This window comes from Grammomys surdaster, unplaced genomic scaffold (genome assembly GCF_004785775.1).
Source record: "Grammomys surdaster isolate TR1022 unplaced genomic scaffold, NIH_TR_1.0 63, whole genome shotgun sequence".
Lineage (NCBI taxonomy): Eukaryota > Metazoa > Chordata > Mammalia > Rodentia > Muridae > Grammomys > Grammomys surdaster.
The window spans coordinates 11,036,361-11,049,980 of NW_021604565.1; the positions used below are offsets into that span (position 1 = coordinate 11,036,361).

Genomic DNA, 13,620 nt, shown 5'->3' on the forward strand with positions numbered 1-13,620 from the left:
GAGAGAGAGAGAGAGAGAGAGAGAGAGAGAGAGAGAGAGAGAGAGAGACTTTATTCATGAACAGTGTTTTTTATCTCTGCTAGAAGATTGGTTCAGGGATAAATTTAGCCAAACACATCTTCTTAGGGTACTAGACAAACTAAAATCAGTTGAATTCTACCTATTTTTACCATGAAGTATGGAAATGTAGTTCTGATCTGAGAGGAATGTTAAGAGCAAAAATGTGTTGTCAGTCATTATCTCTGTAGGAGAAAGAAACAGGGAACAATACTACATATTTCTTGAGCAGCTACATTCAAGCCTTGTGTTTCCAGGGCAGAGCTACCAGGGAATGAGAAGATGCCCATGGGTCAGCCATCAACTAACAAAGACATTTCATAGTATAGTTCACCTGAATGTTGAAACTAACCCAAAACTACTTGGTTGCTGGTTTTGTAGAATTAATGGGAGAAAAAGAGATGATAAAATTGACAGATGTGTTTTCAGGGGAAAGATAGACTTGGTTTCAATTCGCCAACTGAAGAAGCCTGAGCAAGCTTCTGTACCTTTGTTTCCTCATCTGTAGCATGAAGGTGTAACAGACTCATCTTGAGTTTCGAACAAAATGATCTGTGAAGAATACTGGCCACAGTGACTGGCATAGAGTAGACCCACACAGGTGATAGGAGTCATTACTATCCCTCCTCCCAGTAATCCTTTATCTATTATTCCAGCCACCATACAATGACACCATGCCCAGGAGTCATCTGGGGAAGTTTCAAAAGAGAAGAATCAAAAATCAAAATATATTCACAGAAGCAGTCCATACTGCCATTGTGACATGAGAATATTTTGATTAAACCTGTGGCTCTAAAGAACTAAAATCCCAAGGGCTTGGCTAAGAATGAAGCAGCCATATTATCATAGTGAAGGTCTAGCACCCTGTAGAAAAATACTTCTAAATCCTATTTTTTTTAAAATACAGCCAAATGTACTCTAATCTCAGCACTCAGATGGTAGAAGCAGAAGAATAAGGGGTTCAAGGCAGCCTGAGACACATGGCAAGTTCAAGGCTATTGAGATTACAAGAGGTCCTGACTCAAAAATATGAAATACAGAGAGAAAAAAATAGAAATAGAGGGAGGCAAGGAAGTAAAGGAAGAAAAAAGAATGGAAGGGATGAGATAGGGGAAGAGAGGGGAAGGGAGGGAGGGAGGAGAAAAGAGAGAGGGGAAAGGAGGGGAGGAGAGAACAGACCAAGTGAAATAACAAAAAATAAATTTTTAAATTTTGGTTTTTATTATTTTGGCCCTCACTATTAATACTGCTTGTGTCAATTGCTTGTCTCTAACTTCCCAAAATAAATTCCCATTATGAACACCTGTAGTGGAATATCAGCACTCCACTTAGTCTTCATCCACAGCTATCTGCAACTCCACCTTTTAGAGGCAGGACCACTCTGTGTGACAGAACAGTACTGCTAGGAAGAAATAGTCTTGGGAGTAGCTTTCAGCTAGACCAGAAGTCAACAGGTTCTCCCTCTCCAGCTACTACTCAAAGACAAGTATTCTGCCTATCTTCTCAAATTTTTTTCCTCTTAAAGATTACTGACTTAGTAATATACCTTTACCAGCTGCCTTGTTTTCTCAGTATTACCCATTCCCTAATATTCTCAAGGGCTCTCAAATAAACCAGCTGTCTTAAATCCATTTCTCAGGCTCTGTTCCTAACAGGACCCAGATATTTGCAGGCACTTTTTCCCGTGAAGCAATCTAGATTGTTCAAGAGACCTTTTTCCTTTTCTTCCCTATAGATTTGCCAAGCTGTCTATCAAGACATCTTCTCTGAGCCTAAGGCCTTAAGAGTCTCCGTTGATTTCGTGATGAAAACACCAGTGGACCCTGCCAGGGGCAGCTCTGCTTATCATGGAAACTGCACAGTCTTGGGAGACAGCAACGATCTCTGTGGCTGCCTTTCATCTTGGCTCTCTAGTACAAAGTGGCTAGGTCACCTTTGCTAAGGTGTCAGTTTTCCCATGGTGAACTCCACCAGGCAATTAGATTCTTGCTCTCTCCACAAATTTCAGCAGGAGAACATAAGCTTTATTTTTAACTGTGCAGGAAGGCATTGCTATGGTAACATAACTAACTCCAAGAACAATTTGATTGATGTTGTGGGATAAGAGGATTGGTGTGCCTGACAGTAGGGGGAGATTTCATACTGCTTTATCACTTTGGACCAAGTATATAGATTTTGGTTATTAAACAATAATAGCATAGAATAGCTATTATCATATGCAAGGGGACCATATGCCCCAAAGCAAGATGATAAAGAAACTAATTAACTGACCACCAGGGAATTGAGCTGCTCTCATGATTTAAGAGATATGTGTGTGATAAATAGAGAGGAAAGAATATAATTTTGGACAGAGTACTCAGGTATTTCACCCACCAGGCAAGTGATGGCAACTATCCAGCTACTGCTTACTCTGAGAACATTTAATTATCATCTCATTTCAGTTAGTATTTTTCTAAAATTTCTTTGCCCACATCCCAGAATCTATATTCTTGCTCCCAGGAAGAGATGAGAAAATCCAAGCAGGAAAGGAATGGGGTCTGATTCAAGGCAGATCCCATCTGAGAGCAAAGATATTTAGAAAGCCCTCTAGCTGGGCAGTTAGAAAGTTCTAAAGGGACTATTGTTCTGCTTCTGTCCTAGTAATAATTTAAGGAATCTGTAGATCAAAACTATTTGCGTGACCCTGCTAAGGTACTGATGCCTTATCCATGTTTACTCAGGAAAGTATACTGAAATATTCTAATGTCCATGATCTCAACATTTGACTGCAGAAGGACATAGCTTCTCCTATTAGATACAAGCACCTAAATAGAGGCCATCTTCTATGACATTGGTTCTCAGTAAGAATCTGTGGGGGACCATAAAGCAATGCTACTTCTAAAAATACTTTTTACTTTATAAAATAAAACTGTCTTTCATTTTTAAATATTATTTTGTTGACATAGAATGAGTTTGTTATTTTTAAATGAATCCAAGAATTCTTAAAAGTTTTCCTTTCGTTTATAACACAACAAGCAAAATGGATGACTTGCTTAAAACGAAGCTCTTTAGGATTCCAGTAATGTATCAGAGTACTTAGAGGTCTGCGTTGTTACTTTCTTTGTTGCTATGACAAAAATCATAGCAGAGAGATAAAAGAAACATCTTAAGGAAGGCAGGATTTATTTTGGCTCACAGTTTGAGAAGATTCAGTCCATCATGGTGTGGAAGGCATGGAAGAGATGACAGGAGTGTACATCTGACTCTTCACATCTCAAACAATCAGGAAGCAAAAGCTCCTGCTAGACACAGACCCATCACCAAACACTTAATTCCAGCCTGTAGCCCAGAATCTGCCAGCAAGTCCCCATATCCAAAAGGATCAACAACCTCAGCAAATAGCACCACCATCTATGGCAGTGTTTCTCAGCCCCTCAGAAAGGACCTTTTCACAGAGGTCACCTAAGACCACTGGAAAGCATAAATATTTATATTATGATTCATAACAGTAGCAAAATTATAGTTATGTAGTAGCAACAGAAGTAATTTTATTATCATGGGTCAACCACACAAGGAACAGTATTAAAGGGTCACAGATTAGGAAGGTTGAGAACCTCTGTTCTAGACAATGAGTGTTCAAACACATGAGCCTATGAGCAACATTTAACATTCGAATAAATAGTGTCTTAAGACTGAAATGTTGATATTGCATTACGTTCAGAGTGGCAACTAAGACAAACACATGACAAAGCTCCCTGAGAAAGGACTCAGAAACCAAAGCTCTGCAGGGCTTAGCACATAAGCCCAAACTGGGTTAAGAGGGACTTACACACTATCCTACCTATCTTGAGTAATGCTAGGAAGTTCTGGGACCCTTTAGGAGAAGTCTCCCACTCACTCAGCACTATGATCAACTGGATCAAAACCAGGAAAGCAGTAGCAGAGGCCAACTTCAAGTAGGACCAAATTGATATTTCCATTTCTAGATGCCAATATTGGCATGCGACATAAAGATTTTTCAGAAGCTAAGAAAATTAGTATGTTATGTCAAAAGTAAAGATGATGTTCTGGTTTATATGAGAATGGCCCGCCTGCATAGGCTTGACTATTTAGTCGTCAGGAGGTGTCATTAATTGAGAAGAATTAGGAGGTGTGGCCTTGCTGAAGGAAGTGTGTCACTAACGGTGGGCTTTGAAGTTTCAAACGCCCAAACCAGGCCCAGTATCACTGTCTCCTGCTTCCTACAGATCTGGATGTAGAACCCTCGGCTCCTTCTTCAGCACCATGTCTGCCTGTGTGCTTCTGTACTTCCCACCATGATGATAATGGACTGAATCCCTAAAATTATAAGCAAGTTCCAATTAAATGCTTTCTTTTATAAGAGTTGTCATGATCATTGTGTCTCTTTACAGCAATAAGATAATGACTAAGACAGGAAAAAAAACAAAAATGAACCTACAAAATGCAGTGCTCATTCCCAAGGGGGACCAGCTACTCGGGCAGTAGCCAGTAACAACAGCATCAGACCTCCAAAGTGGATGACTCAAAGGTCCAAAGAGACATACTCCCTGTTATGTTTCAGCCTCATCCAGACACCATCTTAAAAAGGAGTTATTAAAATAATGCACTTCAGAAAGCTCAAAGAAGCCCCTCGAGGAAGTATAAAACAAGGCAACCGCATGGATTACTGCATGCTGTGGGAAAAGCCTTGCTAGACTTATGCACATTTAAAGTTTCTTTCCACAACAGTTGAAATTATTGCTCAGGACCATATGAGGTCAACATTGTTTATGTACCTGAGTCATAGCTTTAACATTTTTAGTTCAACTAAAGGTTCTTTTTCTCTCCTATTTCTCTCTTAAAACATTTTCTTTAGGGCTGAAGAGGCATCACAGTGATTAAGAACATTGGCACTGCCCACAGCAGGCTAGGCCTTCCCTCCTCAATCATGAATCAAGAAAACGTCCCCACAGACTTGGCATGCTGGCCAATCTTATTAAGGCATTTTTCTTTCAATTGAGGTTGCATCTTCCCACATGACCCTAGTTTTTGTCAAGTTGTCAAAAGTCTAAGCAGTACACATGGGCTCCAGGATTAAACTCAGTGGTCTGGCTTGTAGAGCAGGGGCCTTTACCCACTGAGTCATCCTGCCAGCCCCTGAAGGTTTATCTATCAGATCACAGCACTTGAGCCTCCTTTATCAAGCAGTCTTCACAGAGCAGTATTAACAAGTCGTAACAGAGACCTATTGTACCCAACTTCCTGCCCTCTCTCACATGTCCTTTATGGTGTATGGTCCTCCTATATCCCTACTTGTCATGAGTCCATGACTAGTGACAGGAAGTGAAAGTAATCACACACAGCATTGTCCCTGATTTCATCTAAGAAAAGTACAGACTGACGGTGCACATCTACGTGAGGATGCCTGTGGAGGCTAGAGTTCAACCTGTTGTTCCTGGGAGGCTTCAGTCTTATTTTGGTTTTGTTTTTCTGTTTTTGTTTATTTGCTTGCTTGTTTGCTTCCTTGCTTGTTTGCTTGCTTGCCTGATACAGGATCTCTCACTGGTCTAAAATTCACCGAGTGCATTAGCTGTCAGGCAAGCAGTCCTCCCCAACACTAAGATTACAGGTTGGTCACCATGCCTGCTTTTTTTTTTTAATGTAGACTCTGAGCTGAAACTCATGTTCCTGTGCTTGTACATAGAACACTTCACAAGCTGAAGTGTTTGTCTCAGTTGTCTCCATCCCATACACCTCTCTTTACTCAAACAGCCCATAAGATATAATGTGCTGAAGTCAAATAACTGCCAAATTATACTAAGTAGAACTTAAAGTATCCTTATTTGAGCATTGACTGTATACCAGGCACACAACTAGCTATGTTCAGTGTGTTATCTCATTCAATTCACCCAAACACAGAAGATTTTGTTAATTCTTCTTTTCCAGATGAGGAGACTGAAGGCCCAAGGGTTTAAATATACTTCCTTATGGAGTCACAGCTTGTAAATGGAAACTCAAGTCTGTCTGACTCCAGAGCCTAAGTTCTTTCTATTCTTTATAAAGATCATATTTCACAGATGCATTACAGTCCCACTGCGTGCATGTAACTTGGAATTATTAGATTTTTTTTTCATTTTGGTATAAACCTTTTCAGATTCTATTTGTCACCTCGGGTAGAAAACTGCCACATAGAGCTGATACATTGTCCCAGGAATGTGTTTCTTATATCAAAAAGCAAAATCAATTTATCTGCTTGTATATTTCATGAGTGTCTCTCTTCCTCTTAAAGTTGTCTGGAGCAGGGGAGCATCTCAAATGGCATTTTGCAAGCTGCCTTTCTTGATTACCCAGCTAATAACTTTGGCCTCTCTCCTCTTTCTCCTTTCTTTAATTTTCATTTTGGCTCGAGAAAATAGTAAAACACCTTGAATTTTAAACCATATATTGTATCCAAAGTGCAAGTACCAATGGGAATCTGTAGTTTGCTTGGGAAGGAGCAGAGGATGAGGAGAACAGGGTACCATTTCTACATTTGCCTGACGAGTACTCCTACAACCAGCTCCATTTTAACAGAGCATTCCAACACTGAAGAACAGAAAGTAACACGGAATGGGAGAAGGACAACTCTCTTACTAGAGGACTACTATTGTATCTTGGCCTTGGTGCTCCTGGACCCTCTGCCACGAGATATCAGTAGGTTCACCATAGACCTTTCCAGTGACCAATTTCCTGGCCACCTAATGACCTCCAGCCAGCCACCTACTACCACTCTCCTTGAGGCTCTGTTTCTTCTAACAGTGTCCTAGTTAGTTTTGTTGTCAATTCTAATATATGGTCCACACTGGTGCTATCAGAAATAAACATCTTTCACTTCTACAAGCTAGCAGTACAGGCCACTCTATGCGCAGCTGCTTTTCCTTTTTATATTATAAGATTAGCTGACTATGACAGTCTTCTGGATTGTAGGCTTTTTCAGAACCTCCAAACTCCACAGTCTGCAGAGAGAGAGCTATTATACCCCCAACTTATTACTTGCTATCTAATAAGGATATTCTTTCAAGGTAATATCAGTTAGCCATTACTATATAACAAATCAAGAACTACCTATTTAAATAAAACGCAACTACTATAGTTCACATGTCTACAAGTAAGACTAACTTCTTCACTTTCTCAGCTTGTCTAGGCCAGGTTAACAGGCCTCCGTTGAGTTTATATATGCTCATGCAGCCGCGTACCTGGTCAGCTGAGAGCTGGCTAGTCAAAGGCATTCCACTCTCATCACTCAGCAGGTAAGCTGAGGCTTGATCGGACGGCAGAAGCAAGAGCCCAAGAAACATGCTCAGAGGCTCATGAAGCCTAGACCTAACAGTAATGCAGCCGTGTGCATCATATTCTACTCAGAGCAAAGCAAAATGTAAGGCCTGGTTCAGAAAATAGAATAATAAACTTGGCAAAGTTACTCTGGAAGTAGCTGCAAAATGAAATTTCAAATGTGTTTGGAAACAAGGAGAGAGATGAAATCCTGAGAACATCTTTAGGGTCAATCTACTGCAAAGCAATTCCCTGGTCTTTGTCTTTATAATTAACTCTAGCTCACGTGAGTCCCACTAAGTACTCTCTACATTAAGATGTGAAGATGTGGTCGGCCTTGGCCCGAGAGGTAGTCTCCAGAGGTGCTCACAGACACATAATGTCAATAGTCCATTCATCCGTCCACGCCAAATGGGTTGTGGGGAAGGTGATTGGTACAGCAATGGTAAAAACTGCTAAAGTAAAAGCGACCAGACTTGTGTTGGATCCCTACTTACTGAAGTACTTTAATAAGCGGAAAACCTACTTCGCTCACGATGCCCTTCAGCAGTGCAGCGTCGGGGATATCGTGCTCCGCAGAGCTTTGCCCGTCCCACGATCAAAGCATATGAAACACGAACTGGCTGAGATCATCTTCAAAGTCGGCCGAGTTATCGACCCTGTCACAGGAAAGCCCTGTGCAGGAACCGCCTACCTAGACAGCCCCCTCGTTTCAGAAGCCAGTCCCCTCAGCGAAACTCGGGAAGAGCTCAAGGTCTCCTGAACCTAGGGAAGAAGGAGCCAGAGAGATTTCTATCTATAGGTTTGCTCAATGGCTTTCATTACTGTCCAGTTTCTCCTGTGACATCAGTCGTAGTAAGCGAAGTAAAGAGCTTAGTTTTCAAAAAAAAAAAATGTGAAGATGTAAGAGAAGGCATATATAAGAGAAAACATAATAAAAAGCCTTCACTAATGCTAAATTTGCTTTGTTTTATTTCTCTTTCTTATCCCCATGCTGCCAAGGCACTTAAACTCACACATCAGATGGATTCCTAACTCCTAATCATATATATACACCCCTGCCGATTTTCACCTTGTTATTTTACAGGATTTCTTTATTCATCTTGAATCCCTCAGAGTTCTTTGTCAAACAGCCTGAGAAAACAACGCAAGCTGTTTCCTGTCAGAAAGTCTAGAAAGCCTAGGTCCAATCAAAACTCAAAGTTCTAAGTCAAGCCAGCATCTCTCTTCCCACATAGAAGAACACTCGGCTCTACTTCACCTCAGGAGGGAAGTCAGACCCATCCCGGTGCTTGTTGCAGTTTGTGGCAAGAAAATCATGACTGATGTTTAAAAGGGCTCCTTATGCAGCACAGATGTGTGATGCCAAGTTAATCCTGCATCCCTCTTTGGTTATAACCCTGAAATAATTCAGAAAGCAAAAGGAAGGGGGGAATCAAAGAGCCTGACAGTTGGAAGAATAAATCAAAAACGAGAATCCAGGAAAAGGAAAAATGCCAATGGCAAAATTTATTTTGGTGGGGTGGGTGGAACATGCTGGAATATGAGAGGGGGGAAATGAACAAATCCCTGGTGTGTTGCCAGCTCTTTATACTGCAAAAGCTATTGCCTATTTGGCAGATCTCTTTTAAAAGACTCTCTTCACTCCAGTCCCAGCAAGGAGAGATTTAAAGGGTGAGGCTGACCGAACAATTGAGAAACTAGGCAGTAGTTGAAGGCTTCCAGGGAGGCATTTCCACCTCCCTTCAAAGGAATCAGTCGCAATTCTATCACCACAAAGATGCATCTTAAGACCCACACCACACGTCACTGAAAGGCCTCTTCCCAGACCTCTGCTTCAAGCCTCCTAAAAACCAAAGCTGTTAATATGCATCTTGCTGATTGCTCTGGTAAACAAATACATTAGCTGACTTGGGAACCATGTTGGCTCCTGCTTCTAAACCTTCTCCATGTGGAAACCACAGTTCTCCCATACTATGTGAGAGTTCCTTTTTTTTTTAAGATTTCTGACTAGGAAATAAGTATGCTCATATCTAGGCTGAACAGTTTTGAAACAAGATATAAAGTTAAGAGAAAAATGAAAGCAAAAACCTGAAGTATTACATATGTGTCAGAGGCAGAAGACAATGGGTGACAGGGAAATAACAATTGTTTTCAAATCAATGAGATAACTGGGGTCTCAGAATTTCCAAGTAGTAAAAGATGTGAGGGAAGAGTTCGAGGATGCACTCTGTGAGACTTCCAGAATAAGTTGCTCTGAATTAGTGGCTTAAAATAATAAAAATTTGTTCTCTTATGTCCTAGAGTTGAGATATCAAAATCAAAGAGTTTGTTGAGTCCGTGAGCACTCTGAGACCTTAGATAGGACTTGTGTTCACCTCTTCTAGCTTCTAGTTGTTGTCATCAATCCTTAGTGCTGATTGGCTTGTGACAGAGAAACTCTGTCTCTGGCTTGATCTTTGTGTGGCCTTCTTTCATGATTGTCTGTGTCTTTACATTCAAACTCCCCTTACTGTAAGTGCATACATTATTTTGGATTGAGAGCCCACTCTAATTCAGTATTATCTTGTAATAAGTTGATCATACCAACAAAGACCAAATATCCCAGATTCTGCATAAACATGAATTTTTGATGGACAGTATTTAACTTAGTGCAGGAGTGAACATTTGTCCACTAGCCTTTACAGTTGGGATAGGAGAAGGAAGAGGGGAAAGCAGAAGAGGAAGGAGAGGAAGATACTTTTAAACATGGTGGTAAAAGATTGAGTTTTGAACCAACGATATAGTGTCTTTATCATACCAGGCACTTGGGAAAATGAGGAAAACTAAAATAAGTCACATTGTATATGATAGCATCTACTGGGCCTATGGACCACTTAGGTATCTATGAGAAATGTTCATATATTGTGAGCTAAGAGAGAAAAATTTCTCCAATACTTGAGCAAACACTGTGAATAGCTGTGATGTACACATGAACATTCCCTGCATGTTCAGCTTATGCCTGTCATGACAAAAAAGTGAACAAATCATATAAAAATCTAGTGGGTAGTAAGATAATAAACTGAAAATTTTTAAGTAAAATGTATCTGATGACAATAGTACTATGGATTAAATAAGAAAGTAAAGGGGACCTAGAAAGTACCACTTTGGGATAGAGATGTTTGCTGTCAGATCCTCATTAATAAGATGGCAGCTGATCTGTGATGACAAGTTCATAATGACACTTATGAAAAAAATTATCCAAACTTGGGGAATAGGTGACAAGGCTGTGGACAGAAGCCATCTCGCCATGTTCCAGAACCACAGTCAAACCATTATGGACAAAGTGGCCTGGTGAGACAGGTGGCAAAAACCAGATTAAGAAGAACCTTGGGAGCCACCAAGCTTTGAACTCTGAAAGCTACAATAACAACTGACTTGACAAGATATTCCCTTTGATACAATAGTGGTATGCATGCTATGGGGGTAATGAACCACTTTCTGATAGACTCAGAGGCCCACTCTGAGATGAGAAGGAGAAGAGGAAGAATAAGAAAAAGAAGAGGAGGAAGAAGAGGACTTGAAGTTAGTAGGAGGAAGATGAGAGGATTCAGGAGGAGTTGGGGCAGAGGACATGAATATGATCAAAATACATTGAGTGAAATTCTCAAATAATTATTTTTTTAAACAACGTAAGACAGAAGTGCATTGCTTTTGATAATGCGTATTCCACGATGGGTAAGGAAGGCATTCTTGGCAGAACAACCTAAGACAGGTTCAGCCTTGTTTATGAAATAAAAAGCAGGGAGAGGCAGAGAGATTTTGGAGCTGCTCGGCAAGAATCTGACATGGGCCAAGGACAAGGAAATGGGCTGCTTGGCCAAAATACGACATTGGTCAAGGACAAGGAAGTGGGATTCAGGCGGGAATCTGACATTAGGCTTAAACAAAAGTAATTTCAGGCAGGAATCTAAATCTTAGGCTAGAACCAAGAAGTAGGCTTCAGACATGAAAATGACTTTGGGCACAGCAGCATCCTGACTCAACACATCTGCTTTAGGTATGGCAGCAGGGTCCAAAGTACGCCCAAGGACTTCAGAAACCATGCTGAAGTCACACAGCGAAGCAGGGACTGCCTTCATTCAGACCTAGCAGCTCCATGCAACCATGGCTGACACATCACTAGAGCACATGTGCCACCTGGACATTGACTTCTCACCCATCACAGCCCGCAACACTGGCATCATTTGTACCATTGGTCCTGCTTCCCGATCTGTGGAGATGCTGAAGGAGATAATTAAGTCTGGAATGATATGGCTCGGCTGAATTTCTCTCATGGAACCCATGAGTACCATGCAGTGACCATCAAGAACATCCATACAGCCACAGAGAGCTTTGCATCTGATCCCATTCTCTACCCTCTCGTTACGGTGACTCTGGACACAAAGGGACCTGAGATCTTGACTGGACTCATCAAGGACAGAGGCACTGCAGAGGTGGAGCTGAAGAAGGGAGCCACTCTGAAGATCACCCTGGACAACGCCTACATGGAGAAGTGTGACGAGAACATCCTGTGACTGGACTATAAGAACATCTGCAAGGTGGTGGAGGTGGGCAGCAAGATCTACGTGGACGATGGATGGGCTCATCTCACTGAGGTGAAGGAGAAAGGTGCTGACTTCCTGATGAAAGACATGGAGAATGGTGGCTCCTTGGGCAGCAAGAAGGGCGTGAACCTGCCCGGAGTTGCTGTGGACCTCCCTGCTGTGTCAGAAAAGGATATCCAGGACCTGAAGTTTGGGATGAAACAGGATGTGGACATGGTGTTTGCGTCTGTCATCCACAAGGCAGCCGACATGCATGAAGTTAGGAAGGTCCCGGGAGGGAAGGGGAAGAACATCAAGATCATAGCAAAATCAAGAACCAGGAAGGTGTCCTCAGGTTTGATGAGATTTTGGAGGCCATCGATGGAATCATGGTGGCTAATAGTGACCTGGGCATTGAAATTCCTGCAGAGAAGGTCTTTCTGGCTCAGAAGATGATGATCAGGCGATGCTACCGAGCTGGGAAGCCTGTCATCTGTGCCACACAGATGCTGGAGAACATGATCAAGAAGCCACGCCCCACCCGTGCTGAAGGCAGTGATGTGGCCAATGCAGTCCTAGATGGAGCAGACTGCATCATGCTGTCCGGAGAAACAGCCAAGGGGGACTACCCTCAGGAGGCTGTTCGCATGCAGCATCTGGTTGCCTGAGAGGCAGAGGCTGCCATCTACCACTTGCAGTTATTAGAGGAACTCCACCACCTTGGTGCCCATTACCAGCGACTCCACAGAGCTGCCACCGTGGGCGCTGTGGAGGCCTCCTTCAAGTGCAGCAATGGGGCCATTATCGTGCTCACCAAGTCTGACAGGAGTGCTCACCAAGTGGCCAGGTACCACCCTTGGGCTCCTATCATTGCTGCGACACACAATCCCAGACTGCTCGCCAGGCCCATCTGTACCGTGACATCTTTCCTGTGCTGTGTGAGGATGTCTACTTAATGCCTGGGCTAAGGATGTTGACCTTCGCGTAAACTTGGCCATGGATGTTGGCAAAGCCCGAGGCTTCTTCAAAAAGAGAGATATGGTCATTGTGCTGACCGGGTGCCGCCCTAGCTCTGGCTTCACTAACACCATGCGTGTAGTGCCTGTACCTTGACGGCCTCTGGAGCCCCTCTTCTAGCCCCTGTCCTTTGCCCTCCCCTATCCTGTCCATTAGGCCAGCAACAATTGTAATGCTCACTCTGGGCCATGATGTGGCGCTGTTGGGTTGGGACACCAGGGAAAATCAATGCCTCTGAAACATGCCCTAGAGCCTAGCTATTTTTCATGACCCTACTTGAGCCAGAGGTGAAGGAGGAATGCAGGATTGGAAACCCTCTGACTTTATCACAGAAGGGCAGCATCATCTCTGTGTACTTTGCTTCTGTAGAAAGTTGTCCAGAGAATTCCCAGCCCTCCCCTGTAGTCAGGATAAGGCAAGAGTAGGGGCTGAGGGCGTGGGGCCCAGGGGCCCAGTGTAGATGACTTTTGGTCCTGGCCCTGACTTGCTTTCTCAACAGCTTTGTCCTCCCCGCTCCTCCTCGTGCACTCCACTGCTGTCACTGCAGACACTCCACTCTCCACCTTGTATTCTGCAGAATCCCCAGGCCTGTTGCTATAGGCCCCACCTGAATATCAATAAACAGCAGCTGAAAAAAAAAAGAAAGAAAGAAAAGAAAACTACTTTAGGCTAGAACAGAGAAGTAGGCTCA

General features: G+C 42.6%; 2 pseudogenes; both read left to right on the top strand.

Annotated features, from left to right (window-relative positions):
- The first annotated feature begins 7,726 nt into the window (after positions 1-7,726).
- Positions 7,727-8,110, top strand: LOC114619683 (annotated as a pseudogene).
- A 3,311-nt stretch (positions 8,111-11,421) lies between these two features.
- On the top strand, positions 11,422-13,025 carry LOC114621101 (annotated as a pseudogene).
- Positions 13,026-13,620: the final 595 nt, after the last annotated feature.